At 31.8% G+C, this 27859-nt stretch overlaps 1 protein-coding gene across 1 annotated transcript in view; it reads left to right on the top strand.

The window, feature by feature from the left end:
* Window positions 1–9843: 9843 nt before the first annotated feature.
* The window catches only part of LOC115889260, a 69296-nt gene continuing 51280 nt past the window's right edge, over window positions 9844–27859 (top strand). Inside the window, exon 1 of the mRNA XM_030909202.1 lies at window positions 9844–10148. The gene's annotated coding sequence lies outside the window, so the exon portion shown is untranslated. The remainder of the gene's footprint in view (window positions 10149–27859) is intronic.

Consider the following 27859-nt stretch of genomic DNA (forward strand, 5'->3'; position numbering starts at 1 on the left):
AATCAAAATAATTAAAACAAAGCCCTTCAATGCACTTCAAAATTGTCCAAACCACAGAAGATGGAAAATCAACACCGTCTTTGACCAAATTTCCCCGATATCTATACATTCTTCCAAAGGTCCTTTGCCCCTTCCTTCATCGGTGGCAGTCGAAGTATTTGGCAGTCGATTGTATTTGGCAGTCGAAGTATTTGGCAATATATCTTCTTGAGAAATGTCTAAGTTTTGGTAATTTTTAGTAGTTGTGGGTGGTGTGCTTCCCAAAATATTTTCGCGGGTTTTAACGCACTTTCTATAAAAACTGCTACTGTATTTAATTTTTTCCAATTTTTTCTTTCTTCTTCCATCTTTGATTTGCAAAAGCAAAACAGGAACATAAAACATAACCTAACCTTAAAAATATAGCGCCCCCTATTCTACACATGAAAGGAGTTGCTACTGAGCCTACAAGTTTTATAAAATTCTTTAGGTTTTGTAGTAGCTGTAGAATGTTTATTAGGTGCCTTAGGATTTATAAAGGTTTTACGAAGTAAGCTATAAAACCCCAAGAGTAAAAGTTTTATAATAAGGTTTTTAAGAACGCTATAAAACCCTTTTAAAAAACGTTAAGTAACCAATACCAAAGGTTTTATAAATAAGGTAACGAAAACATTTTGGATGCAATATTATAAAACTTCAAGTATTTTGATATTTTTTTGAGGTGTTACAAAACTTTTAACACCAATAGTGTTCTTATAAGACTTTAAACACTCTTATAAATGTTAAGGCTCCTTATAAACCTCTTATAATTACCCGTTACCTTTTAATAAAACTTTAGGCTCCGAAAAATGTTACTTGGGTTGATATATTGGACTTATTAAATAAATTTTTACTAGAGACAATTTCTACATAGAAAATTCTAATTTAAGTGAAACTTTAATAAAAGAAACAATATTTGTCAGTGAAAATTTTTATTTCTCAATATACATATATAGCATCTTCAATCATAAAGTCACATTAAAAACACCTACACACAATACCTCCAGAAATAAATTATTTGTCATTGTCAGTGGTTTGTTAGATTATATATCAAGTTTTTAGATATTTTAGGGATCAGTTCATACAGCCAGCTTTAGATATATAAATATTAGAACAAAGGTTCGTTTTAACGACATTTGTGAATTAGCTACACAAAGCGATTTTAGGAAATTCATCCTCTTAGAGAGTAAAATTATGTCGGAACAATTTGTTGTATGAAAATTCCTTACTATGTGGTCTAGAAGAATGAAATCCTACAAAAAGAATTAGAAGAGATTTTTGAATTTCATCAACCAAATGGGTAAAGTTAGTAAAAATTTATATAAAACTTACACATAACTTACTCTTACACATAAAAATTGGCACAAAGGATCATTCAAAAGACATGAGTTAATTATTTGGATAAAGCGATTTTATGAAATTTATAATCTTAGGGAGTAGAATAGGGAATGAAAGTTTGCTCTGCGAAAATGCATTATTATAACATCTAGCAGTATAAAATTTTATACAAGGGTTTATTCAGTGACACATCAATAATATAAACGAAATATTTCTTCTTCAATTATCCTTCAAGGAATAAAAAATAACTATAAATAGAGTATTAGTGCTCCTAATAAACCAAAAAAAGAGATGAAAAATAAAAAAAAAATATCAAGGGAGTATATTAAGTAAAGCGACAATTGAAAATTTCAAATATTCATTTGAAAACTTCATATTTCAAAACTATTTATTTTAGTAATACAGTTTATATGGGACCATAGGTAGGGGTTCTATCTATAGAGGGTAAATAATCATTTCACTATTTATTATTTTGGAGAGGTTTTATTTTTACAGATTTTGCAAAATTTCTTTGAAATTGATTTTGGTTCGATTTTGGTTCGATTTCGAAAATAGTCTATATATATAGAAGAAATAAAAAACACTCAAAAACCGCTACCGATTTTAACCAAATTTGGTACAAAAATACTGTGGCACCCGAGAATCTGGCCATTAGATTTGGGGGGGGGGTGGTGGGGTAAGGGGGTATGAGAGGGGGTTAAAATTTTTAAAAAATCGTAACTCCAAAATTACAGTAGCTAGCGAAACGCGGTTTTCAAATTAAGATTAGGAATAATATTTGCAACAAAATTTGTAATACCATCAAAATCAGTCAAAGTCGCAGTTTTCGAGATATTAACATATTTTAGTATGGGCGGCTATACGTACCTCCCGGCGCCAATTTTTTTATATAATGTTTATTTATTTGTATGGAATATTCGGTATGTTTCGGCAAAAATGCTTTTATACAAATCGGCCTATTGTATCTATAATCATAAATCACACACTCGCTGGCAATAGTTTTGGAGAAACTTTTTTTTATGATTTTTTTAAATTTTAAGTCAATATTTCGTAAACATTTGAAGATAGGTATAGGATATTATACATGAAATATATCTAGAATATCTAGAAATTTCCGAAGAATCCAAAAATATATAGGGTGTTTCACTTAAAAAAGTAACTTAATTTTGGCGTTTGCTTATAGGACACCTTGTATAATATTTTCATTACTGATAAACAAATTATTTCCTATAATTTCGTAAAAAAAACAATCTTTAAAAATAACAAGGGTAAGGGGATGTCAATATATAAAAAAAAAACTTTCTTTTTCACGCTATGCTCTGGAGTTATTTTTCCACGTACTAAACAAATATTTTTGTCTCTTTTCACTTCTACATAACCTACAGCATTATCTCCATACGTCTCCCTACCTGATCTGAAAAATAAGTTTATAATATTAATTTATAACTATATAAAAGTTCGTAATAGTAGGTACCTACTTATACTTAAATATGCCTCAATACTACAAAGAATAAATGTTGAGTTGTTAAATAAATGTTGTCATACCTCTCTGTTTTTTTCCTCGTAATTCAGCACCAATAAATTGGGAATTTGTATTTATAAAAGCAGCCAACATAAAAGCATCGACTTTTGGCAAGTTATCTGATTGTGCTTTTACAAACCCGGAATCTGCCATTACTTAAAAAATTCTCAGAACACACAACACATACAAATAATAACTACACAAAAAAAGCATAAAAAGCTCCTTCAATCAACGCTAAAAGCAACAAAAATGTCTTAGTACGCCACCTAAATACGTACATAAACGGAACACGTCTGGCTGCTGCTGGCCATCGCGCGTCGACGAGAACGGCGGGTGACGTCAGACCAATAGAATATCGTTTCAATTCGCGAGGCGTCGGCGTCGTTTGCGTTATCCATAGTATTTTAATGGCCCGTTTTATAAAATTGTGGTACTGCTTTCAAGAAAAAAGTTTTTTTTTGCATTTACACATATTTATTTTAGTAAATTGAACAGTTTCTGGCGAAAAATAAAATATATGCATCTTCCTCATTAATTGTTTTAACACAGTCTCTAGATTGAAATTTAAAATATTACTTTCTTTAAATTGAAAATGTCAAAAGTTGACATATGATATGTCATTCTATTTAGAATGTGATTTTCTATCAAATACGAGTATATTAACCTTCGAGAGATAACGTGCGGAGCATGACTCCGCGCGTTCAGAATTTTCCCGATATTTGACGAATTCTACCGACTTTGACGTACTGCGCCTGAGTAGCTGTTGCATTTAACGTTACCAAAATAGTGTCAAATAGTGAGGTTAGAAGACTGCTTAGTTCTCGAACAATTGGTCATTTGCGGAGTGACACTCCGCAGGTTATCCTTATTGCAACATTTTTGAGCTGAGTATCTTCTTTTTTTATTTGTGTTTGCTTGATTACTGAACACAATTATGTATTTTTAGAGTGCGCTATGGACTATGCAAAAGAACAGGAATATCTTCAACGACTCTTTGACGAGGTAGATACCGATGTCGAGCCCGATGACGACGATGCAAGTTTGACCAGTGACAATGAAGAAATCCAAAATTACGACACCGATGATGACCTAACAATTGAGACCATTATTGATGATTTGAATATTCTGCTGATAAACGAACAAACGGGATAACAGCTTGCTGCGTTTTATACGGGGAAAGATGAAAAGACAAACTGGCGTAAGCATCCTGGAAACGTACAAGTAAGAACTCGTGCAGAAAACATTATCAAATGCCTTCCTGGTGTAAAGGCAAATGCAAGAGGAGAAAAAAAAGTGCGATGGAGATTTGGAGCCTTTTTTTCGCCGATGATATTTTAGAGGTTATTGTTTATAACACAAATATTTTTATTGGCATGAGCCACTTTGATCCCTCTAATCGATCAGCAAGGCGAACCGATATTATTGAATTGATTTATATTAAAAATATGATTTATAAACATGAAGCAATAATATAATTACTAAAAAAGCGTAATAATATTTTATTTACCCAGTATTTTTGTCAAATTTCGAGAGAAAACAAGTGCGGAGTCTTACTCCGCACGTTATCTTTTATGTCTCGTTTCGGCACGTTATCTCTCAAGTACCGATGGTACCATTTAAAAATCAAAAGTCAGAAACTAATTGAATACCGTCAATCAATCCCAATGTATGTCATATATTATATACTAACATACCAAATCTCAATTTTTATCTGAAAAAAAATGCCAATAGGTATAGGGGTAAACCATTTCTGAAGAACACCCGGTATACAAGAAGTAATAAAGTCCAATAATAGCCTCAAAAATTCAGATAAAAATATACATTTCGTTTTGCACCGTATAGTGTTAAAGCTAAAAGCAAGCCTATCTATGGCACGGCTAGAGTTACGGTAAGTATCTGCTAAACGCCAGTTTTGATTCGATTTGGTGAAAATGACGCTGTACATCACCGATTTGAGTACTCCTTATTCAGTTGAGCCGAGTACCGATTGGGCTAAACGTGTCGTCACGTACCAGACATTACAATACGAAATACCCGACATTAGAGCTGGCTTCGGAGTAATAACATATATGTAACCTTCTTGGTCAAATTGTTTTGTGCTTTATGTAGAGGCTTATTTAAACTATCTGTCGAGGAATATAAAACTTAATAAGGTGGAACTATACTGGGTGATACAGAATTCCGAAAAAGTCGAGTTACTATTTTTCAATTTTTACTTAAATTATTTTTCAGAGTATGCGGCTAATTGAAGTGCATGTTATAAAAATAATAAAATTATTACATGTGTTGTAAGCAGGGTTGGTATTTTTAAACAATTCCTTTAAAACATGATTTTAAGACCTGTGTTTTCTTGAAATTTTACACAAAAACTTTGAATTCTAAACTAACATCACTAGATCTACTCTATCCAAGTTGGAATAATGGGTACCACCATCACCGCCACCTTACAGATCTATTTTGTATTCCCCTTTCTTGAGTTATAACGAGTTATAGCTCATCATACAGTCTCAGGAGTAATGTGTAACTTGACCATGTTAAAGAAGAGGAAGAAGATCACGAAATCATTTTCAACTCCTACAGGCTACTGATGATGGTGTTGCACATGTTCTTGATGTCAATTCTGAACTGACTGAAAACGTTGTTATACATATATGTCATCTTCTTGAAGTTTCTCATAAACCAGTGCTGTGCTTTATTAATAATTGGTTAAAGCTTCGTTCAGAACCTCGCAATTAGTGGAATAAATTAGTGGTTTCAATTAGCGTAGAAATTTGGTCCTTTAATTTCAATGTTTGAGTTATCAAACTTTTGACTTTTCCACTAATTATACTTCAAAAGTTGCGACAAATGTCATTTTGGCCTTTAATTATTTTTCGTCAAGAGAATTTGTGGTTAGAAATCTGGTGGAGGAAATTTGACTGTTACAAAAGTTGATTGTTTTATAAGCCAAATATTATAGGCTTTCTGTATGGATACAACCTTTGAATAAGAAGACCAAGGAAGGAGCATATCAAAAATCTTAGGTACACCGCGATGGGCCTCAAATATGGCCGACTTAAATTCCGGTTATCAGTTCTAATTTTATTTAAAAAATATAAAACTATAATGTAGGGTAGACGTGGGGTAGACTCAATAATTTGTTGTTTTATTTTACGTTGTGAATAAATGTTGGTAGTTATTAAAATTGCTATAAAAATATATAATTCTAATAAAAATAGATAAGTTATAATAAGTATTTATTACCACAAACATCCGATACGCTACTGAAGCTGGTAAGTCAAATTAACGTATCTAAATTCTTTGACATCTAATCTTTGACAAGTAATAAATAAAAGTTAAAATGCAAGAAAAATATATAATTTAGTTAATTTAAGTGAATTTCATAAATGATCGGTTTCCTACACGTATGTATATTTTATAGTCACTTACTAGCGAAAAGTTGTTCCATTATTTCACTCAATTTTTGCCGAGATCTACCGCACGCTACACAACCAACTATTTTTTCCATAAATCGCGATAATCGACATTTTCGATAAATCGCGATAGTGTCGCTGTTAATTTAAGTGCTGCCACAATTTCCATCTAGATTTACTACCTTTATACAACTATCAGTAGTAGAATAAATAATAAATAACATAAAATAAGCTCCGTAAAGACTGACAAATCCACAAAATTTTAAATGAAATTCAAATGTGTCAAATGAATCGTCACACAGAACTGTCAAGGATCCCCACCCTAGAGTGCTTTTATGGCGCTTTTTCCGCCCACCATGCATGAATACATGGATAGCATTATGCTCCTTCCTTAGTCTTCTTATTCAAAGGATACAACTGACTAACGCAAGCTGTTGCTAGGATACATTGGAACAGCCTGCGACAATTTCACCCTGGAAGTGGACATACGATCTATGCAGACAAGCCAACAAGATTTTGACATTTGTTAGTTAATTTATCCATTACTAGATAATAACATCATTATAATTTAAACTATCAACATAACACCATCAATAAAGAAGGCTATGTTACAAAGCCACATTTCCAATAATTATTTATAATAATATTTTTAGGAAATCGGCAATATAATATATTGTTTTTAAAGCAAGACGTGTATTTTTACAGGTTTAATTGAAGTACCTTGTAAAGAAAATTGAAAACCTAAAAACACCAACTAAATAAGGAAACAATGGAGAAAATGCATTACACTGAGTCCCTTGCTGCAAAGAATGAGCAGGAAAATCATCTAAAACTAACACAGATTAAGGCCCTGTTCCCAGAAGAATCTCTGACTAGCCAGCGCGTTTCTTATTGGTTGAAATGCGTAGAAACCTGACTAACGATCAGGTTTCTACGCATTTTAACCAATGAGAAACGTGCTGACTAGTCAGGGATTCTTCTGGGAACAGACCTTAAGGTAACTACACTTACATAATCCCATTAAAGTATGGTGCAAGTTATATCAGTGAGACAATTACCAATACGAGTCAAAAAAGCAACTATCAAGAAAATTAACAATAAAAGAACACCAAAGGCCAAGTAATAAGATAAAGAGAAATGGGAGGATGTACAAAACTAAAACAGTTTTTATGGCTTCAACAATCTTAAAGAGTGTTTTAAGAAAAACAAAATCAAAAAATGGCACAGACCAGGGCCAGTGTATTTACAGATTTCAATGTAAGTGTGCTGAAAATTATGAGCTGCAGCACCAAGATAACAGAATGCTGAATCATTATCGAGACCAGAATTTTGACATAGTTCTTTGACAAGAATTCTCTTGATAGTGGACAATCATCAAAACTCCAACTCTATAACATCGATAAAAGAAACTATGTTATAGAGAAAATAAATAACTAGCAGCATCATTATCATAGAAAATGATCAATGTAAGATGTTACTTGTTCAGCAAAAAAATGGCAGTAAACTTGCTGTTTGACCGAAAATGACTACCACTTTTGATTTTTAGATGACACCCTCGGTATTTTTTTTAATTTTATTCGATAGAATATTACTGGATAGAATGACATATCACATATCACCCCATATTACAATTATTTGACTTTGTAACGTGCGGCTCATAACGATAATTTGACTCGAAATACCCAGTGTGTGGTATCAAATTATTCCTAAAAAATACTTTTTCCAAATATGCTAATGAGCCACCCTTGTTCGATCTGAAAAAAATTAGATATGTTTAAAAATACGATTGAACAAGATTGTACGAGGACAAGACACGAAAAACATTAGTCGATGAAATCTATTTTCCAAGGTTCCTTGATTAAAAATTAGTGTTTTTAACACAGCCATGGCACTCTAGATTGAAATTTAAAATACGATTTTTTTAAAGCAAAAATGTCAAGAGTTGACATATTATGATAAGTCATTCTATTCAGAGTGTCATTTTCTATCGAATAAATATAAAAAAATATACCGAGGATGCCATTCAGGGATAAATCTATAAAAATATCTAATAGTTTTCGAGATAAAAAATAAAACATGTGTAAAAATTGACGAAAGCCTTGACGAAAAAAAAATGCATATTGAAAGCTAAAATTTGCTTTATAGATTAAGGAAAGTCGACATATTCGATCTGTCTAAATTAACTGATTGTATATCAAACAGGGAGGTCAGCAAAAAAATTCCGATTATTATAAAATTGTTAAAATTATTGTTATCTTCAATTCTAGCATATGTATATTACTGAAAAAATCGAAACCCAAATAAAATTGCTTTTCAACGATATATCATGTTCCTATACCTAAACCTTCTGGTTTCTTCAGTAAAGCCATTTAAAAGATAATAATCCTATTATATTGTTTCGTTTAAAGAAAATCGTTAGCATGACAGATATTCAAACTTTATAAGTACCAATTAGACTTTACGTGCTAAATTTCTAAAATTGTCATGGTAACGAAATTCTTGAAATGAAACTATAATAATAGAATTATTAGTTTTAAATTGAGAAACCGGAGGTTTAGATATTGTAACATGATATATCGTTGAAAAGCAATTTTATTAGTCTTGATTTTTTAAATAATATACACAGGATTGAATTTAAAATAACAAAGATTTGAGCAATTTTATAAACGGAAATAATAATATTTATGCTCTAACCGTGTAATATCCAATCGGTTTATTTAGATAGATCGAATATGTCGACTTTCTTTAACTTATAATCCCAATTTCAATTTTAAAATTGTTTAATTCACGATTTTACTAATGCTTATTCACGATCATGTTTTTGTCAATTTTGCACATGTTTTATTTATTATCTCAAAAACTATTAGAGATAGGTATAGGTTAGTATAATAGAAAAATTATGAGATTTTAAAGTAGTTTCCAAAAATGTAATAATATACTGGGTGTTCCATTTAAAATAAAGAAAGATGCTAGCACTTTTCGAATGATACCGCAACACTGTAAAGCTGAAAATATTTTAGAAAGATGGAGCAGGTGCCTTTGTGTAAAAATTAAATTTTCAAAAAAATTGTGGCACCGGTTCTTCATAAATGTCTAACGTCCCATCGCCGGAAATCACCTTATAGAAAGATCAGAATAAAGTATCAACAGGAGACAACACAACGTAACGTATCAAAGAACATGAATTTGGAAAATGCAAATAATTTGCATAAAAAAAACACAAAAATTTGATTATCAAATTAGAAAAAGCAATTATGTAGAATGTAACACTTAATACAGATCCACTCATTTTTATCAAACACTCTTTTGTCTTCCACTATCAGATCGTTAAGTACTACAAGAGCAACAGATACCACTACAGATACACTTAAGTACTACAAGCAACAGATACCACTTCAACCACCAAGCCAGTACCATCATCACCAATCTCAACCTTCTTCCTCATCGTCATCACGACACATCCTTCTTTCTCGCGAAACCCGACATTTCTTACGAATCTCTTACGTTGGCTCGGTGGTACCGCTACTTCTTCAGTACGACTGGAGTCCTGACCGCGTTCGCACCAGTACCATCACAATCTGCGTAGGTACCGACTACGTACGTGCCGTTCGTTCTTCGGGCCCGTTATGTACCGCGTGTGATACCGGCTCGTCGCGCTTGTGGAAGAAGCTAGTAGTACTTGCTGACGTTGAACCCGTGGACGTACCTACGGCAGCAGGATTCGAGCTTTGATTTTTCGGTTTATTCGGATTCGATTTTGATTCTATGGTGATTAGTTGTGTCGGAGAGGGTTTGGAGTGGACATGGGACATTATATGGGGGACATTGTCTGATGTTGACGTTTGAGTTGTTCAAAAGTAAGTGAGTTGTGCAACGGTTTATTGATCTGTGTTTATAAACACACATAAAATTGGTAGAGTAAATATAAAGTTATAAGTAATATTGATTTATAATCATTTGAAAGATCATTCAATAAAAATATAAGTCTGTCCAAACGACAAAATCCTTGACAGTGATAGATGTGTCTGTCGTTTTAATTTCAATGTAGTTTTTTTTTCGCAAAGAATTAAGTTGGTACAATTGAATACCTATATTTAAAATTTGAGTGACAAGTGATTACTTCAAAATATAGTGAAAAAAAACTGTATAAAACTGAAAAAAATCTAATCGAGTTATTTAATTTAAAAAAAAATACGTTTGTGTACAAGTAAAATATATGTGTGCAAAACAAACAAGGATATATTTTAAACAAAACACCACATACCAAAAAAATATAAAAAAGAACTATTTCGTACTTTCAAACTTCAAAAAACTTCCTGCATTTATTATTATATTTATCAATATAACTTTTGTGCAAATAAAAAACATTAATATTGCGCAGTAATAAATAAAACACAACATAAATAAAACAAAATATTTTATTAATAATAACACTTACTGAATTTTATACTTTAAAAGCTGATCAATTAACTTTAATCTTAATTTTTTAAACCAGTACCGTTTGACATTGTTTCTGCAGTACGAAAATGTATTATTTACCTATTGTGTGATGTTATTTTACAGGTACTTCAGTTTTTAGTACCATATACAAAATGGTATACAAACTTTAGTGATGGTAGTTTTATTTGTGTATAAAACTCTCTGTCTGGGCACCGAATATTAACTATAAACTGTGCTCTGGGCCTACAGTTAAGTTTCCCCCGATTTTTCCTCCACTTAACTTCAAAAAACACAAAACACACAACTAATAACACGAACCAAAATGCAAAAGCAATTCGCAAATTGGTATAAAATTATAATCTATAATTTGGCAACAGTTTGACAAGCCTCAAAAATCTTAAGTCGGGTTCATACGCATATGCGTACGTATATCGTTCATCGTTGCGTCAATCCAATAATATTCAAAATATATGATCTGTCATCTTTGAAATAAACCAATAAAACTGGTTAAAAACAACAAAAAACGACGCACGACGGATTTATATATAAACCCGTCCATAGTTAACTTAAAAAATATTAGAAACTTTTTTTAATGAAACAAATAGTCAAAATCTTACCTGAGAAAAAAAACAGAGTAACTTCAAAACAACAACAAATTCATATTTTTCTTATACACATACCTACTTCACAAATTAGTAAACCAGAATAACAAAGATTTTGCTAGATTAGTAAGCAATATTACAAAAATTAAGGTCGCAAATAAATATCATCACAAACAATCATTATTTATACATCTTTTATTATCATAAAATAAAATTATAAAGCCTGTTGTAATTACAGTCTTATACCATATACATTACTTGAAGCTAATTTTCGTTAAAGTTATGTTATGCATATTAAAAGTTTATCTGATATTTCTGTCAAATTTGGTAACACTGCCAGATGTATACAAATAAGTAATGGCTGTATTAACAGATATCTTATAACTCCTCTAGATTTTCTTATTTCTCTGAAGATATCATTGGATGATGTTGATATTTAGAATGCCTAAAACTAAATGTTCCGTAATGATTTATTAGTCTTCGTTTGTAGACATACACACAACCAAGCTTATATGGAATCTTCAATTATTTTCCATAATTTTTCAGAAGTATCAACATTTTGTGTGTTTATAATTAAAATTTAGTCCTTACCAAAGATTTTTAATAAAAAATAATTCACATAGCAATATAAAAAATAATCAGTTCTCAAAATAAACACCATGGTATATTTTTGGTTTCTGAAACAAAAGGAGATTTAAAATTTTAATGGTCAAAAAGCAAAACAAAAAGAAAATTGACCATTTTAATAATGCTACTTGTAGCCCTTATGCAAGCTTCTATCCACGCTGGCGTCCCTCTTATTAAGTTATCAACGTTGTCTTGGGGTTGTTTTCTCATTCTGCTAACCCTGCATCAACAAGCTGTGCGAGATTTCCTGGATTGTTTCGACGAGCTCTAACCCTTCTTTTGAGTTGGTCATACAAATGTTCGATAGGGTTTAGATCTGGTAAATATGCAAGCCAGTTCAAAACTATTACGCCTTCCGTTTCAAGATATTCTCTAGCCACTCTTCTGGTATGGGGAGGTGCATTATCCTGCATGAAGTTAAAATTATCCTCAATTGCAACTCTCCGAAGCCTAACGATTGGTTCTAGCATTACATCAACATACCTCCGACCCGTTAAAGTGATAACAATGGAGTTTTTGCTCCCAGCATAATACCACCCCAGAACATTACAGTTTGTCCTTTATATCTTGGTACATATTTACGTCTTCCTGGAGGTCTGAGAACTCGAATTCGATGGTCATCTGATCTTAGGCTAATTCTGGTCTCATCCGAAAAAAGTACGTTTTACCAATTCTCAATTGTCCAGTTTTGATGTGGCACCAATTTAGTCGGTCAATTTTATTTTGCCGAGATAACTGTTGGACCCGTAACTTTCTCCTACTGTACAACCCTCGAGCAGGAAGCCTTTTTCTTATGATTTCAACTGAAACGTTCACATCTGTAGCTGCCAGACGTTGCTTTTGTAGCTCTCGATGAGAAACACTGGGATTTCTACTAGCAATTTGGCACACAAAGCGGGCTTGTTGTTCAGTTGTGACTCTTTGACGACTTTGTCTGGGCTTGGTCTTGAGAGTTTCTAGTTTCAAGTACCTTGCATATGTTTTCGATACACACCCTGAGCAACGCCTACTATCTCTGCTGCGTTTCTATGGGACATTCCTAGTTCAATATGAGCAATAATTCTTTCCCTATGTAGATCTGTTAATCCAACATAAGGCATTTTTTTTGGATCGAATGAAAATTACCGGACAATCGTGATTTTACCACTAAACACAAAATTCATAAGAAAATAAATCGCAGCAGTCGTTTATTCTTCATTATCAGGTTTATGTACAACAAAAAGCTTTATCTTAAAGTGGTATAACAATTTTTTTCAGTCAATGCCAAATAAATTAAAGTCCCTGTTTAGGCCGAAAGTAGTTAGGAATTGATTGATAAAATATAAAATCTACAGAAAAGATAAACATAACAGTATCTCCACCCTGTAATACCAAAAAATGTATCTTCAATCATATTTTATTTATATGATTCAGATTATAGTTGGGGCTTGCACCCTTTGGTTTTACAACAGCAAAATAAAACACCAATTCACGACAATACACCAAAACACTTTACTATTGCATTGGACAGGCGCACAGTGAGGTATTTGACACAGATAGTTGATCGACATTTTTTATGTAGACCTTATATAAATTATTGCTATTTTCAATTAAAGAGGAAATAATATGAACAAAATAAAGGATAATTCGTCGATTCTAAAAAAAAGAAAGAAAAATCACTGTTCCATTGTTTCCACGGTCAATGCCACTAATGCCAGTAGTAATATCGCAACTAATACTACTAATGCTACGACTGATCCGCGAGCAATGCCGTTACCACTAAAGTCGCTACTAATACCAAATTGTGCTATACTGCTAATGGCACTAATGCGATCGCTTTGTACACAGCAATGCCATCGCGGTTTACACCTCGCATTAGTATATCTGGCAAACTGGTACTGATTGGCAAATTAGAGGAAACCAAGAATGTTTCTCTTATTTTATCAGCAAAGTCGCAAAAAGTCGCAGTATTTTATTTTACTATATGAAAGCCCAATGTTTACTAAGTAAAACGTATATAGACAATATGCTGAATTCTTCGAAATGCACAACTAAATCTCTAAGTATAATAAAAATGTCACAAATTTAATCAAATTTTCTGAACGCTTAAATTTTAGTTGCAAAAAAAATCGTTAGTATAGAGAATATCAAAATAAATAATACGTTTTTGTAGAATACATACCTGCAGCTTGCTGAGCCATTTTCAATCAAAACAATAATATAAACGTAAAAAGAGCACAAGAACAACAACAATTTATAATTTTAAACATAAAATTTAGCCATTTACCTCTTATCTGTGAGAAGTAACAACTTTGACGTTTCGTTGAAACAAATTAATGCAACTAAACACACCCATAGCAACGCCAATCATGGCGGACATGATTTAACTTATCATTTATCTTTTTTTGGTAAATCTTAAACACATTTGCTTTTTCGAATTTCGATCATTTTTTTCATGCTAATACCCCACCATGAGGCGTTTCGCTAACCATAGAATGTAGAGTGAATAAGAGGGGGAGTTAACCACCGCGACCTTAAAGATCTATTGTGTCCGCCTTTTTTGAGTTACAGCTCATAATACAGTCTATAACTCATCATACATGGGAATCTTCTTGTTTTAAAGAGAACAGGGTATTTTCCATCTTCCTCTGAAAACAGAGGTTTATCTTACGAGGAGTGGGCATCTACCTCCTACGAGGAAATTTGTGAAAACCTGGACACAAAAGCAGCACGTGGGAATAAATTACTACTTGACCCAGTTTCTTAGCGGCTCTGGCTATTTTCTGTCATATCTAGAAAAAATGAGAAAGGTATCATCACTAGTATCTTCTTGTTTTAAGGAGAACAGGGTATTTTCCATCTTCCTCTGAAAACAGAGGTTCATCTTACGAGGAGTGGGCATCTACCTCCTACGAGGAAATTTGTGAAAACCTGGACACAAAAGCAGCACGTGGGAATAAATTACTACTTGACCCAGTTTCTTAGCGGCTCTGGCTATTTTCTGTCATATCTAGAAAAAATGAGAAAGGTATCATCACCAGTATGCCTTTACTGCGAAGGTTATATCGACGCAGAACATAGTTTTTTTTCAGAGCCAACAAAACTGGAATCGCATATCAAGGTATGTGGAAAAATACTGAGGGAAAAGAAAAGGGACAACAAAAGGAGGTGTTTTAGTCGGTATTATATTAATTATTATTTATTAAGAGAGATTCACGCTTTAGTACTGGTGTATCTTCAGGCACGTCTTAACACTCTGTGAGTTTTGGCTAATTTGGCTTCTGCCTCCTAGTAATGGGTGCACACAAATCCACCTTTCGTCATCTGCATACGAGCCAGCTCGTGTATACTCATTTGCAACTATACAATGGCTAGTTCCCAAGACACTTTAAAGCTTACTTACTAAGAAAACAGGCATGTAAGTACAGAAACCTATTCTAAAACTTTTAATCAAACAACAAACAACGCTTTATTGTACAAAAAGCCAAAACAGCTTCATCGACAAAGCACTCACAAACAACAAAATCACAAAAAAATACAAACAACAAAAAATACACAATACAAATAATACAATTCAAAAAAAAAGTCTTTAAAATTACAAAAATAATATACATGGACAATTTTAGAACAGTACGCAGTAAATAGATATAATTTTAGAGTTATAAAATATTAAATACTTGACCTTTGACCAGTGTGTGAGATGATCAAAATTTTAAAATTCAAAATTGTTCATAATTATTAAACATCAACAAAAAAGTCGTTTACCGCATATAGGACTCTCTCCAGTAAGTATGATTTCAGAGCTTTGCGAAATGCGGGAAAGAATGAAAGTGACTTGATATTCGAAGGCAAATGATTGTACATTTTCTTGGCATTGTACAGTATTGAGCCCTTAACTAGTTCTGAGCTCGGGGTTGGCAGATACATATCGTGCTCCGCATTCCTAAGTGGATAGTTGTGAGAAGGCCTTTCCGGAATAGAGAATATGTGCTTGCGGATTAAGCAAACGGATTCAAAAATGAATAAGGAAGGAAGAGTCAGTATTTTGAAATTTTTAAAGAAATTCTGGCAGTGAGTTTCCCCATCTGCTGTTCAGTCCCAATAAATATCGAACTGCTCTCTTTTGAAGTCTGAAAACACGATCAAATTTTGTTGCGCAGCAAGTACCCCAAAATGGAAGGGTATAACGAAGATGTGACTCAAAAAGGGCATAATAGGCTATTCTAGAGGTTGAGAAGTTAAGTTCCTTAGAAACTGATCTTAGCGCAAAACAGGCAGCGCTTAGTTTCTTTGATAGAGCTTCGATGTGAAAAGTCCCATTTTAACGAGTTGTCTACAACAAGTCCTAAGAACTTCACAGAATCCACGACATCAATATCAATAGTGTTGTAAATTGAATACCATCAATATCAAAAAGGTTGTATAGTACTTTTATATGACAAAACTTTAGTTTTTGATAGGTTGAGGCATAGGAGATTAGAATCGCACCAAGACTTAATGGTGCGTAAGTCACTGGATATAGTATCATATAGTGCCGCAACATCTGGGCTGCTCCAAGTGAAACTAGTATCGTCCGCAAAGAGGCAGATTTTACCGCTGATGTCTAGATTTTGCAATGTCGTTGATAAACACCAGAAACAAAAATAGGGCCAAGTACTGAACCCTGAGGGACACCACATTCTATAGGCTTACAAAGAAGACATAGACGTATCAATAACTCTCAGAAGCTGCCTTCTGTTGCCAAGATATGACTTAAGCCATTCGAGCGGCACTCCCCCTGAAACCATAGTATTGCAATTTGTTAATTAAGATATTATGATTTACACAATCGAAAGCCTTAGAGAAATCACAGAAAATTGTAGCTGTAGAGTGATGGTTATTCAGGCTAGAGTATACATTATTAAAAAGGTCGAACATAGCATCATTTGTGCAACTGTTACTTAGAAATCCAAATTGATTGGTAGTAAGTATTTTATATTTAAGGAGAAAAGATAGAAACCTTTTTTTAACCAATCTTTCAATGATCTTAGATAATGTGGGCAGGAGTGTAATTGGGCGATAGTTCGAAGCTTCATCTTTATCACCTTCTTTATACAGAGGAATAATTATTGCTGTCTTAAGGCAGTTTGGAAAAACTCCTTTTTGGAATGACTCGTTAATTAAAGTAGCAAGATGGTTTAATGTGCATTCAGGAAGTTCAGAGAACATTTTGAGAGTAAGCCCATCAGTCCCAGATGAGGATTTGTTTTTAATACTATTAATTGTACTACGGAGCTCATCTAATACTATGGGCATGAAGAAGAAACTGTGTAAATTCTCATTTGCTTTAGGGAGATATGAAAGTGAATCATGGGGAGGAGTTATAGTGTTCACTAAATTTTTAGCCACATTATCAAAGTAAGTGTTTAAATCTTCAGGTGAATTAAAGACTGTGTCAGACGAAGAAGTATTATTCCTTAAGTCATTTACAATAGCTCAAGTTTTCTTAGCGACATTACCGGCTTTGGCTAGCCTCGCATTATAATAATGGTCCTTGGCAGCTTTTATAGTCTTACGATAAACCTTTCTATAAAGTTTCACGTAATTATGAAAGAAGAGGCTGTCCGTGAATTGCTTAAGGTGAGCTAATGAGCGCATGTTCTTTGCAGATATACGCAAGCCTGTAGTAGACCAGGGTATACCTTGTTTACTTTTGATAGCCCTAAGAGGAAACGCCTTGTACGCCAGATTAGACAAGGTATCCATAAATCTAGAAAATTCGGAATCGACGTCAGCCGAGAGGACAACCCACTCAGTTGTTAGACATAGGTGGTGAAAATTTAGAAAATTTCCATCCGAAAAAATGCGGCCCAATTTGCGCGAGGTATTTTTGCATTTGGATTTTGGCAAAAACTTTGTCAATACTGCCTCATCTAAATCTAAAAAAAAAAATAAAGACTGCCAATCTAAAAAAAAACAAATATTTCATCTCTTAATTTTAAGTAAAAAGCTACACTGGTTTGAGAATGTAAAAACATAAATTTCCCAGAGACTTTTTACTGTAACACAAATTTGCCTAACCGTCAAAAACTTTTCCCGTCATCGGAAACAATAAGATATTTAAAAATGAACGAGAAAAAAGTATTATAAAAAGCACTATAACAATCACATTGAGTAAACAATTTAAAATACAGTTTTTAAATTCAATTCATTTTGTGGTGATGATCTTGTTACAGGCGATTGATCTCAACAAGAGAGTAACTTTACTTTTTTTTAGTTCAGTTAGCGGAACTGAGTTATTTAGTTTATTATTAGAGTTATTTGTGTGTGAACCATGCAGTTTTTATAGTTTTCTACATTATTTTAATAAAGATATGTGTCTGTTTAATAAGACTTTTTTGTGGTTTCAAATTTTGTTCATTACCCATTATTGTTCGCGGTTACTGACTTTAAAGTCTCTATATTTATTGTGTTGATGATGTTTTTAAGTCATTGACAGCACGTATTTCAGTACCTTGGGGATATACAACCTTAGAAAAAAAATGTTTAGAAACAAAAAGACATGCAAGTGGTCAATCTAAAGCTTCATTCAGAACACTAACAATTAGTGGAATATATTAGGGGTCTCAATTAGCGTAGAAGTTTATTCCTCTAATTTTAATGTAAGCATTGAGAATTTCAAAATTAGTGGTAAGAGTGAAATTTCAATTAGTGGAAAAAGTTAACACACTTTTTCCACAAACAACTTTTAACTTTTCCACTAATAATACTGCAAAATTTGCAAGTAATGTCATTTTGGCCTTATTATCATCTGTCAAGAGAAATTGTGGTTGAACATCAAAAGCTGATTGTTTCATAAGCTAAATATTAGGCTTTCTCTATGGATACAACTAACGCAAGCTGTTGCTATGAAATTATATTAAATTTAATTGTGTTTTTTAAATATTGGTCGCGTTTATCAGGACAAGTTGATCAGTGAGCGATGTGCCATCGATTGGTTGTCCTGCTGAAAGCGCTTTTTAGCATCGCTTACACTGAATTGTTTTCAACCATTTTTAGCACAAATCGAGGGGATTAGTCAACCGAGAACAATAAACAAAATGGTTTGTTATCGTTTTCCAAAACATTTTGTGACATTTGGCGTATGTGACGTTTAATCCATCATGCATCGGTAGCGTAGCGTATTTTTAAATCTGATGGAAAAAATGGCGACTGATCCCAGAGCTCACAACTATCCGGCGCGTTCAGCAGAAATTAGTGATCGCTGCAGTAGCATACGTCCTGATATAGACAAACTAACAAAAGCAAGACGCGTCAACGCTGTACTGCAAAACGGCAACAAGTTTGATAAGAGTTTATTACCGCGCTTGCGTCAACTGGCCTTTTAGACGAGGACGGTTTACTTATGGATTGTGTATTTTGTAGTAAACTTTTAGACGAGGATGTTTTACTTATGGATTGTGTATTTTGTAAAAAGGATGTTTAATTAATAAGCGTTTATTAAAATCAAATACATTTATTTCCATCGGAAAATAAACAATAATTTCTGGACATAACAGATATAAAAACAAAAGTTTAATAAACGAAAACGTATTCCTCTTATTAAAATAACAAAAAAGATGATAAAAAAACAACAGTTATGGTAAACGAAATAAAAGCATTATTCTTCAAAAGGTACAAAAAAATTATTATGTATATTATAATATTAATAATAGGAACAACAAGAAACATCTTAAAAATATACAACTTTTTCAAATATAAAACATAAACTTCACATTTTCACAAGAATTTTCAAAAATATTAACATTTCGAGTCTATTATAAAATATAAAGCACAAAAATTCAAATCATAAAAAGATTAAAAAGATAAAGATTCTTATAACTTACAGTCAATTTGTAGGACCTTCGTTTTGTCTACGTTAGCGATGTAACCACAATAATATGTATAATCACAGTAATTATTATGTTCTTCATAAATGTAAAATGTATTAAATTATTTGTTTTCGTTTTGTACGCTAATAAAATAATAGTAATAACCAAACAAAACGCAAAATCAGGAATTCAACAGTTCGTTCAAGGATGGTTCAAGGCAAAAACGTTTTTCGTTTTATTTAGGTTAGGTTTGACGAGTGCGACTGCGCGATGATTTCTGACTCAACTGGCCAGCGCAAAAACAATAATTCGACTTCCTCAATCCTTTGAAAAGTCTTGCTTTTGTTACTTTGTCTATGGTCCTGATGAACGAGACCATTGTGAATGATCGTAAACTAGAAAGAATAAAGTGTAATTGAAACCATTAATTTATTTCACTAATTGCGAGGTTCTGAATGAAGCTTAAGGCTGCAAACTTTCCTTCTTCTTTACGTATCTTCCCATTCGTGAAGGTTGGCGATCACAATGGCACATTCTTCACGATTCCCTGGATTCTCTTCTCTGGATCTTTTCTGGATTTTCTTTCTTGTAAATTTAATCTACTACTTATGTTGCTATATTATCAACAAATAATGTTTTTTAACTAAAAACAAAATTACAAAAATTTTTTCACAAAATTCCAAATTTTCAATTTTTTTTTTCGCAAAAGAACTCATAATCGTATTCCTGGGGTCAAAATATACTACTCCTAAAAATATTTGCACTTATTTAAGACTCACCCTGTATAGTTTGATAATTGCAGCATTTTTTTTAAAGGGTTTTCAATTTTGTTGAAAATATACTTCAACATTTCTTTCGCCATGCGGAAATATTCGTAAAATGAGCGAAGGGTGAGCTGTGAGTTTTGGATATAACGTATGATATTTGTCCAATTCAAAATGAGACCGTTTATTTTCACGAACGTGAGTAGTATATTTTTGTATCAGTTTAATATAAACATTATCGCATAGATAAATGAAACAAGTTTAGATTGGAAAGTGCCCATAAGGACAATGTAAACACAATTTGGCACTATTCTTGCAACGGTCGCGACCCAAAGCTTTTGAAAATATCGGAGCGGCTTTTTCCGGAATTCTATCGCCAAATATTATTTATTCAAGTATATTATTATCCTATTTTAATTTTATAAATAAAATACAGTGTGTTGCATACAAGAAACTTTATTTTATATAAGGATATGTATGAAATACTTATGAAACATTGAAAAATGACGTTATACCACGATCCACGATAGTTTTTGCAGTTCACAGTTCAGGGCACAGCTTTTTAAGTTTTTAATGTCACTTGTCTACAATTATCACGGGTTTGAGTAAATAAAACTGAAACTAAACTCACAAGATAGCAATAATTACTTTGGAAATGGACGGTTTAAACACTTTTCGGAATTTTTTCAATGAGAGCGGTTTAGATTTTGAAATATTTTATAAGTTTTGAAGATTCTGATTTTGCCAAGAGATACGGACAAGTGAAAATTATTTCTGTTTTTGTTTGCGGTTGTTCTTAGCAACCGCTATAGCAGCGCCAGATCGCGTACAACGGTCGCGACCGAAAACAATTTCGCGATCCAAAATTTTGACGGGCATTCCAATCAAAATTTATTTCCTCTATCTATGCATTATCGCTAGCTAATAAACTATACTAAAAAAAGACATAATATGCCAAATGACGCGTGCCCGCTACAGAACCTACTAAAGAAGAACGCTAATCTCGTGTGTTTTTTAGTTTCAAATTTAAAGTGGTGCCATCTAGTGTGTTAAGAATGAACTAAACCTGGCGGAAATTTTGAATAGTATACCATATTTAATTATTTTTATGTAAGTTGTTTGAAATGTAGATACAGAACAATTAAATCTTCAGAAATCAGTACAAAAATTCATTTTCTTACATATCTGATTGTCGCTGACTGGTTCGTAACTACTTTGTGAATAAAGAAAATAATCAATAAAGGATAGGTATTATTATACAGGGTTGTTCACCGACATACGACACGGAGTATTGTAGCTAAACGATTAGATTTTTACAAATTGTAAGTTTTGGGTTCGTTGAAGGTCTATTAGAGCTACAATTTAAGAATATTTTTACAAGATACAGAGTGTCCCAAATAAGTAAAAAATATAGTTGTATTTTTTTAATGGAACACCCTGTATATTATTCTATTTTTGGATTCTACAATTGAAATAAAGGTAAATTTGATTAAGGTTTATCACACTTAAACCTTACCGTTTTTGAAATATTTTCAATTTTATGAAATTGCAGTAAAAATTTTAAGGCTTTATTTCTCCCAGGGTATCAAAGTTTTTAATACTAAATATTTACTGAAGATTATTTATTGATCAGATATTGTGGTGCAATAATAAAAATTTTACTACCTTATACAGAGTGTCCAAAATTTATATTAAATAATGACTAGCTTTAAACGGCAATAACTTGTTTAATTTAAAACGGAACACCCTATATATTTTACGTGAATCAGATGCACAATGTAATTGTCTATCAAATTGTATTATACCATTTTTTCACCCATCTCTTGAAGTTTTCGTAGAAAATGCATTTCTTATAATTTAGACCTCATTTATCACTATACCCATGGAATATTGACATTTCAGATTTTTTTTATAGCACCATAATATGTACAAAATGTACAGGTGGTAAATATTGCAAGCTCATTGGCATACAAAAACTATTTAAATTTTTGTAAAAGAGTATACCAATTAAATATACTACCATTATTTCTTACAAAAAACATTAAAAGTTAGTTAATTACATACTTGTAAATTGTTTTAATTAATAAATTATTCTAAATAAATGTGGATTTGGCTCAGAAATCAATATAATAATAAGTTATGAAAATGAATGTCTCTGGTTTTATAAATAAGCATTCGTCAATAAATGAAATAAAATTTATAAGGTGTTACTATTTACCACACTGTCTAATACACACACAAAATTCAGTTTTTTTAGTATTTGGAACAGTTATTACTTTAACGTAAACAGTCAATTTAATGTAGTTTGAATACTGGGATCATATTAATTGGTCCTCTTTAACAAAAAATATTTAAACAGTTTTATTTTTATTTTTTAATTAAATAAGCGAACTATATCGATAATATTAGTATCTGTACCCTTTAAAAATGTGTTACATTTTTAAAAATAAGCTAAAATGTCAATATTCCATGTGTATAGTGATAAATGAGGTCTAAATTATAAGAAAATGGGTGAAAAAGATGGGTAAAAAATGTTATAATACAGTTTGATAGACAATTACATTGTGCATCTGATTCACGTAAAATATATAGGGTGTTCCATTTAAATTAAACAAGTTATTGCCGTTTAAAGCTAGTAATTATTTAATATAAATTTTTGGACACTCTGTATAAGGTAGTAAAATTTTTATTATTGCAACACAATATCTGATCAATAAGTAACCTTCAGTAAATATTTAGTATTAAAAACTTTGATACCCTTGGAGAAATAAAGCCTTAATTTTTTTACTGCAATTTCATAACATTGAAAATATTTCAAAAACGATAAGGTTTAAGTATGATAAACCTTAATCAAATTTACTTTTATTTCAACCGTAGAATCTAAAAATAGAATAATATACAAGGTGTTCCATTTAAAAAAATACAACTATAATATTTTTTACTTATTTGGGCACTCTGTATCTTGTAAAAATATTTTTAAATTGTAGCTCTAATACACCTTTAACGAACCCAAAACTTACAATTTGTAAAAATCTAATCGTTTAGCTATAATATTCCGTGTCGTATGTGGTGAACAACCCTGTATAAAAAGGAGTTAAAAATATTGTAGTGCCAAATGGTTTCATCATACATTTTACAATACAGATAAAAATCAATTCAAACTAAAAGATAGGTATTTATTAATAAAGCTAATATAAATAACCTACTTTGAAATACTTTCTTCGAAAAAAACCTCAGAGAAATAGTTTTATAGGTACATTATTTTTCCAGAGTAAAAGTAACTTAATATTAAAAAAATAGAAGTATTAATTACAATAACAATTACAATGATGATGATAACAATACACAATATATATATTAACTTACAATTCCATACATACGAGGCGTTTCGGAAAAAAAATAAGTAGGATAGGAAAAAATATAACATACGAACATCTTCCAAAACACAAAATACACTTAGATCCATTTTATCACATACTAAACTAATGAATACAGAACAACAAACAAAAAATGTAATATACAAAATACCATGTGAATGCGATAAATTTTACATTGGTGAAACATCTAGACCCTTAAATGTTCGAATTAAAGAACATAATAATTATTTAAGAAAGGGAGATTTTCACAAATCTAAGATTTGTCAGCATTCATGGGACACAGGGCACAGAATAAATTTTAATAACGCCAAAATTATAATGAAAGAAGCGATAGCCTCTAAAACAAAAATAAAAGAGGCTTTTTTAATACAATCTAATAAAAATAAATGTATTGCTCATGCATCTGCAGATGTTAGTAATGTATGGCAATCGCTTCTTTGATTTTAAAGAACATAACATAAATAAACATAACATACCTAAAAATTAAAAATGATCATACAGAAAGTTTGGGGCGTTTTGGCTTTACCTTATTAAGTAATTGTTATCAGGTAGTAATTGTTAATTTTGAAGTTCAACTTGGATATAATGTCATTTTAACAAAACGTCAACGGTTTTTATAGACGTAACTGTTTTAAAAAACTAAAGTGTTCTCGAATAGTTGAATTTAAATATTTTAAATAGTTTTTTTTCTTTATTCTTTGTATTTTTTTTTGCTTCCGACGACGGAAAGAGATAAACTTTCCGAAACGTTAAGCATTTTTTTGTTCGTTAGGCAAATTTGTATATAACTTCTGACAAGTAGTTTCCGTTTGGATTAACGCAGAAGTGTTTACAACAAATAACTATTTTATTTTGTAGATTTTCTTGCAGTGGCGAAATACCCATATAGGATTTTTTGGAGAGTACGTAGGTAATTGACACAATTTAATTTTAAATAAACAATGTCTTCACAAAGTAGTAACTGGGTTTATGTTCCTCATCTGTCGCAATAAAGATCTAAAATCACAAATCCAGTAAAAACAAAACATTAATTACAACAATGAAGATCGAAAGTTCAGAAATAATAATAAACAGCTGATGATTTACCGGTATCAAATTTGGAAAAGTGTGATTTAGTTTCAAAAAGTCAGGAGAAAAAGAAACAAAATATGTCCCTTTTTTTCACAATAAGAACTTAAAATTTTGAACGCAATTTTTAGGCAACTATAAAAACTTGATTAGCTCCAAGCAATAAACTTATCAGCTTGAGAGCACCAAGAAATTACTATCTCAATTAACAAATCGTTCAAGGTTGTGATGATAATGGCCACTATCTGTTTCAATGGCGCAGGTTCACAAAGTGATAAAACTGCTCGAAATAAGTCGGCCACCGGAAACCGGAAGGCAGGTGCACTATGGTTGTACCTTTAAATAATAATGAAAAATATTATTGCTGTCAAGAAAATTTCACCAAAACCCTTTATTTTCCATTGTTGGCATTTTTCCTCGGTTCAATATTGAAAACAAAACATTCTTAAGCCTGCCCCTTTAGATTTTCCCACCGATTAAAATTTTACTGTATTTCATTCTATTGTAATCGACAACAACAATGTTCGGCGTATAGTAGGCCAGTGGGATCCAATCTGACATGACATAATTGACCCCTCTATGGGAACAGAGGCCGTACAACCGTGGTGGTACCATAAACTTGTCTATGGGCGATTTTATGCCTGTACCGAAAGAAAGAAGACGTTACTCTAGGCTCGATAGCATTGAATGGTATTGACGATGAATGGCGAGAAGTGTTAGAAGCGGAGAATCAGCATAGGAAGTGTGTCTTCCATATTTTAATATGATAAACATACTAGTTCAGATATACAGGGTGGTCCGAATTGTAATCGAAAAAAATTGGCAGCTTATTCTACGGGTAAAAATAAATAGCAATTTACAGGCGATCAGGCAGTACTACCAGGGGATAAAGAAGACCAAGAGTATATGGCCCGTAAACTAAAAGAAACCTATGTAGACTGAGGACTAACAATAAATATGGAAAAAAAGAAATACTTGTGCATTAGAAGAGAATATTGTAACCTACAACTGGAAAACTCAGAAGAAATAGAAGCCTGTGATGAATATAAATATTTAGGGGTCATATTTGATAAAACGGGTTCAGACGACAAAAGAATGAGAGTGATACACGAAAGGCAATTAATTGTTTGAATTGAATTCTCTGAAGCAAAATTATTACGAAAATACGAAACGTAGTGTATTTTCATAATAATTTTATGAAATTATTATGAAAATAATAATTTACTTTTATATTATAAAATAATTAAAACATTCTAATTTAAAGTAATTTGTTATACAATTCAGAAACTTGGAGAATGACAGAAAAACATAAAGGAATAATAGAAGCAACCGAAATGGATGCAGTGAGAAGATCGGTCAGAGTATCCAGAACCGAGAGAGTGAGAAATCAAAATATCCGGGAACAAATGGGAATTCAGGACACGATTAATGACTGATATCGAAAGAAGGCAACTTGTCTGGTACTGTCATGTACAACGTATGAATGACATCAGTGGTTCTTGAGATATTTTTAATCGAAATAATGAATACACGTCATTATTGACACAAATGGATACGTTGACAAGGTAGTTGTAGAACTGAAATCATAATTTTGAACTGTTTTTGTGCCAAAAGTTCAACAGAAATTTGTCAAATACCGGGTGCGTCTCAAAAGTAGTTCATCCCTATAACTTTTTTATTTTTTTTTTCAGATAAAACAACGATATTTGGTATGTTAGTATATGACATAAATTAGGATTGATTGACATAATCAAATTGTTTTCGGTCACTTCCGGTTTCACCGAAAATGACTATAACTTTTATTTTTTAAATGACACCCTCGGTATTTTTTTACTTTATTTGATAGAAAATGACACTTCGAATAGAATGACATACCATATGTCAACTTTTTACATTTTAGCATATTATGGTTTATTTGTTATTGTAACATGCGGTTCATAACGACAATTTGACTTGAAACACCAAATGTGTGGTATCAAATTAATTGTAAAAAAATGCTTTTTCCAAATATGCTAATGAGCCACCCTCGTTCCATTTGAAAAAATTGAGATATGATTAAAAATACGATTTGGGCAACTTTTAACGGGCCAGGACAAGACACTAAAAACATTAGACGATCAAATCTATTTTTCCAAGGCTCCTTGATTAAAAATTAGTGTTTTAACACAGCCATTGCGGCCACTCTAGATTGAAATTTAAAATACAATTTGTTTTTGAGCGAATATGTCAAAAGTTGACCTATGATATGTCATTCGATTCAAAGTGTCATTTTCTATCGAATAAAGTAAAAATAAAATACCGAGGGTGCCATTTAAAAATCAAAAGTGGTAGTCATTTCCGATGAAACAGTAAGTGACCGAAAACAATTGAATACGTCAATCAATCCCTAATTTATGTCATATACTAACATACCAAGTTTCATTTTTTTATCTGAAAAAATAAAAAAAATATTGGGGATGAGCCACTTAGGAGACGCACCCCGGTATATATCATATTTTTTTCTAGAAAAGAATATGATTAAATAATTTAATAATTTTAAAAATAAAAAGTTCCCGAATTTATAGTTTCAGTCAAATAATTATCTAGTCAACATTTTTATACATGTCAATGATGACTTGTACTGATAATAATTTACATTTCAAATATCTTGAGAAGGGTTACTCGTATATTGCGATTTGTATCAAGAAGCTTTATTTACGTAAAAATGACGGATATGTATATTTTTTCACCAGGTACAATCAAAAAGTTATTACAGTTCAAACCAGTTAAAAATATGTAGGTGGCGCACAAATAGAAGTTATATTGACATCAAAATTAAATTTTCTAAGTCAAAAAACACCCAGACACAAATTTTCATCCAA

The sequence above is a fragment of the Sitophilus oryzae genome, unplaced genomic scaffold, assembly GCF_002938485.1.
Source record: "Sitophilus oryzae breed Bouriz unplaced genomic scaffold, Soryzae_2.0 scaffold_813_pilon_pilon, whole genome shotgun sequence".
Lineage (NCBI taxonomy): Eukaryota > Metazoa > Arthropoda > Insecta > Coleoptera > Curculionidae > Sitophilus > Sitophilus oryzae.